Here is a 5,000-nt window from a genome sequence, read left to right on the forward strand (position 1 = left end):
ATCTTACATTTGTGATGACGACAATGTTCTACAGATTATAACATGTCTTTTACCATCGTTATATTTCATTATTTTCTGTCAACCTTTACTTCATATTTTTTCGATTAACATATTCTGAGAATTTTTTATCATGTATTCTTCATTATCATTTTTATAGATATATTTTTCCCTGACGAGTGCTCTCTACCAGAAATTGAAGTCAAACTAAAGAAAACAATATCTTAAGAATAGTTCTGTCAAAAACAGATATTCATATGAACAAAATATATGATAGACTGTATATATTTATAATGTATGTACGTTTATATTTTCACGTGGTATGTCGTGACTATATATATATATATATATGCCTTTACATTCTAGTTTAGATAATGCCAGCAAATGAGGCGTTTTTAGTAATAGAATTTATATTGTGATTTTTCCACAATAAACAGTGAATTAATTTCCCTTGTTTACGATCCCTACGTATTCAGTGTTCTCTGTTCATCCTTATTAATTAGCTAAATTCATCACCATAAATGCCATTCATCACTAATGATATTCATCACGCTCATTAAAATTCATTGTCATTCGTTAGTAAGATTCATTGTAGTTATTAGCTCAGTGTAATTATCATCATCCTCATCATTATTATCATTTTGATTATCAGTTACCAAGATTTGTCACTTATATCAACATTCACAGTAATCTGTACCTGTGGTTCCTAACGGTTTGTATTCTGTCCCCTGCCTGTCATCTTTTCAGATTCAGTTATTACTGGTCATGAATATTGCCATGGTGCCAATAGCTATAGGACAAGGGCACTATATGGAAAGACTCCAATTTATTGATATTTAAGAGACGAATATCCGTAGGTACTGTAAGCGAGACAAAATTCAGTTCAATTCGAAGTCCGGAAAGTATCCCATGACCCCTGAATGGGAACACATGTACTGTGACATACATAACCTTTATTCACACTCTTTATCCAATCTTCTTCATCCTACTCGCCATTCATTACTGTCATTAAGATGATGTAATAACCATTACTAGCATCATCACAGTAGCTTTGAATGTTATTAATCTTTTTGATAGACTTGCCCTGGTGACTTTCATTCACTTTCAAATGTCTGTCGTGAAAAGGGGAAGCAAGGAACATTATAAAAGACCTGTGAATTCATTACTGATTTAGAACTCAAGATCTGATCCTAAAATAACTAAAATGAAGTAAATAAAACGAAATGAAAAAAGCTGCATAAACTGGAAGAGAAAGTAATATCTATTGGTGTTTGAGTGCGTGTGTGCGTGTGTGTGTGTGTGTGTGTGTGTGTGTGCGTGTGTGTGTGTGTGTGTGTGTGTGTGTGTGTGTGTGTGTGTGCGTGCGTGTTGTGTATCTGTGTATAAATGTGTGTCCTATTCATAAAAACGCGCCAGCCGACTTCAGCTGCTATGATATGAAGCCAGACCACTAACCTTTGGCGAGCAACGGGTCCGGGCGAAAGGCCGCTGCTACGGGGCGGAGCATATTCTCTCTTCCTCCTCCTCCTCTCTATATAGACATATATAGATAGAAAGATAAACAAATAAATAGTTAGATTTTCTCTCCCTCTCTCTTAGTTACTGATTTAGTGCCATAATCGCCGCAGACCTTCAACAAATTAAGTTCGCCTTGACATACAGTATATTTAGATTTTTTTCTAATATAAGTGTATCAGTGATCTACTATTCTGACATTTTGATATTCATACTTTATTTGGCCTTAGACAAAAAAATAAGATACGTGTTTCTACCTTGGTTTACTTGTTTATTGTCCTTTTTCTGTTCTTCCTTGCTCGCTATATTTACCGTTTGATTGCGAGCGGACAGGGAGAAGGGCGGAGGGTGGGGTGAGGAAGGGAAGGTTAATTATTTTTTTAAATTAATTTAGTTTGATTCCATTTGTAACAATGGATATTCTTGGTGTGACACACTGTCTGTTTCATTTTGCTTCTAAGTCATCCCCTGTGTGCAAGGGATGGCCGGGGTCACCATCCACTGGCGGATTTGAACGCAGGTCAGCAAGATTGCTAGACGAGATCGCTACCGTTGCACCACACAGCACACAGAAGGTGGGGGGAGGGAGGGGAGAAGGACGGAGGGTGGAGAGAGGGAGGAGGGAGGAGAGGTGGTGAAAAAAGGGAGGGGAGGAAGAGAGGAAGTGGGGGAGAGGGGGAGAAGGACGGAGGGAGGAGAGGAATGCTGGGAAAGGTGGAGGATAGAAGGGAGGGGAAGGTGTTGGGGAGATGAGAAGGGGACAGGGGGGGGGGGGGGTAATTGAAGAGGAAGGAGGAAGAAATGGAAGGGGAACGAGAAAGCGAGTAATTTTCCTATATGCGGCAAATAAGATAAAGACAGGGAGAGGAAGAGGGGAAGATAAGGGTACGGCGGAGGGGGAGGCGTGTGGGGAAACGGTTGAGGGACAGGAAGTGATTTTCACACATTTTACGCTTAAAGATAACGACAACGACACGTGGAAGAGGGATGGACGATGAAGTTAGAAGGAAAGGGGAGGAGGGAGAGGGGGAGCGAACGAGGGACGAGGAGAGAGGTGGAAGAGGGGAGGGAACGGTGGGCGAGAGGGATAGAAAAGAAGGAAAACGTAGAGGGAGATAGAAAACAGGGAGAGAGAAGGGGTAGAGGGGGGAGTAGGAAGAAGAGGAAGAGAGAAGGGAAAAGAAGTGTAAACGAGATAAAAGAAAAAGGGTGAGGGAGAGGAGACGAGAGTCGAGAGGAGTGATTTTCCCTCTCGGCACAGCTTGTTCCGTTCCCTCGGCGCCATCTGGCGGAGCCGAAGCCGCGGCCTGAATTCGGATCAGCTGACTCGTGTCGTTCGATTCTCGTTTGGCGCCTCGTGGTTGGGGGCTTCCGATTGTCTGTCTGTATGTCTGTCTGTCTGTCTCTGTCCCTCTCTTTTTTTTTTCTCTCTCTCTCTCTCTCTCTCTCTCTCTCTCTCTCTCTCTCTCTCTCTCTCTCTCTCTCTCTCTCTCTCTCTCTCTCTCTCTCTCTCTCTCTCTCTCTCTCTCTCTCTCTCTCTCTCTCTCTCTCTCTCTCTCTCTCTTGTTTTCTCTCTCCTCCACTTTATAATGGTCTCTAATTCAAATGCACAAGAAAACCACTATACCAGTATCTGTTTAACAGCTTTATTGAGAAACATATACGTAGTAGGCGGAGGTATAGCGAAGTGGTAGTCGTGGCGGAGGCGGCGTCAGCTCCTCCGGGCGAAGGGAGAAGGTGCTCGCGGTTCAAGGGTCGGACTCGTTCTTTACTGGACTTCGAGCCACGTGGCAAACAGCCCCGTCGCCTATGTCTAATGCTTCACAAATCGTGCTTATGTACACGGTATACACTTTCTCTCTTTCTCGCTCTCTCTCTCTCTCTCTCTCTCTCTCTCTCTCTCTCTCTCTCTCTCTCTCTCTATTTCTTTCTCTCTCACTCTCTCTGTCTGTCTGTCTGTCTGTGTCTGTGTCTGTGTCTGTGTCTCTGTCTCTGTCTCTGTCTCTGTCTCTGTCTCTGTCTCTGTCTCCCTCCCTCCCTCCCTCCCTCTCTCTCTCTCTCTCTCTCTCTCTCTCTCTCTCTCTCTCTCTCTCTCTCTCTCTCTCTGATTATGATTATTAGACATGTTACTGTCAAAAACATGTTTTTTACAGATTAAAGGTATTCCTTTTTAATGACTCCTATCTTGAAGTCTAACCTCATCTCATTAAGGTACTATAACACAGATCATATAAATATCTATTAGTGCTTTGCATCTGAAAGATTGTAAGGACAGAGCTTCCACATCGATGATAGAAATGAATAGATTCCATAATTTGGAATATCGGGAAAGAAACTGTCGCTGGTGGTGCGCCGTGTAACGAGGTCCGTCCAGTGCGGCGGCGCTCGTTGCACTGTTCTCGTGGGGCGCAGCTCGTGTTCCTGGCAGTCTCATCGGCTGCAGGTGCGGGACGTGTTGGCGATGGATGCGGGACATCGTCGTCAACCCAGCTACTCTCCTGTGTTGAAGGCTGTCCAGGCTCAGTTGATGCTGTTGGGTCCTATCTTCGATTATTTTTTTCTTGTATTCTATCCAAGATTTTGAGGCTAGTGATGTTTCCTCTTCCAACGCGAGGCAGGAGTAGTCAAGTGAAGAAGGAATTAGTGCCTTGTAAAGGAGCTCCTTCCCTTCACTGTCCAACAGCCAGCTGAGTCTTCTCAGGGATACAAGTTTCTGCGAAGCCCTTCCCGCCAAGCTTTCTGTGACTTTTGAATGTCATTTTTTGTCGAATGTGATGCCCAGTATTCCAATTTCCTTTTGTGGTCTTACTTTTTCTCATTGAAGTTTACTTGGACATCAATGTTCGTCCTCTCGATAACCAAAAGTTAGGTTTTATTCGGGGCAAAGGAGACCTGCCCTTTCTCCCCCTAATTCGAGATTTGTGCGATTCTATGTAGTTTTTCTATGGCAGCATCCTGTTCCCTAAAGGGAACATATCTTAAGGCGAGTGTTCCATCATCCGCAAAGGCTTTGGCTTCTGGAATGAGGTGGAGCAAGTTATTGAAGAAGACATTCCACAGCAGACGGCCCAATATGCTTCCTTGAGGGACACCTGTTTTGATGTAGTAAGAAGAGTGTTTTTCGTGGAGAACTACTCCCTTTTGTCTGTCGAGTAGATAATTTTTCAAAAGGACCAGGAGTTCACCGTCCACTCCAAATGCTTTTAACTTGCTTAACAAACCTAGGTGCCATACCCTATCAAAGGCTCCCTCCATGTCCAGAGCAAGAACACAAGTGCAAATCGATTTTGTAGCCTCATCAAAATAGAGGTGACGGAATTAACCTTCTGATCTATATTGCCCTGGATTTCATCATCCCATTTTATACGAGACAGAGCTTCTCTGAATCCTGCCCAGTTTGCAATCTTCCACTTCCACATCGTTCTTGTCGTAGTCTCCTCGCTAGGTGTTCTTAAGTTGATCTTTAAGACAGCTTTGTGATCAGATGT

Source organism: Penaeus chinensis, chromosome 25, assembly GCF_019202785.1.
Source record: "Penaeus chinensis breed Huanghai No. 1 chromosome 25, ASM1920278v2, whole genome shotgun sequence".
NCBI classification, from domain to species: Eukaryota; Metazoa; Arthropoda; class Malacostraca; order Decapoda; family Penaeidae; genus Penaeus; species Penaeus chinensis.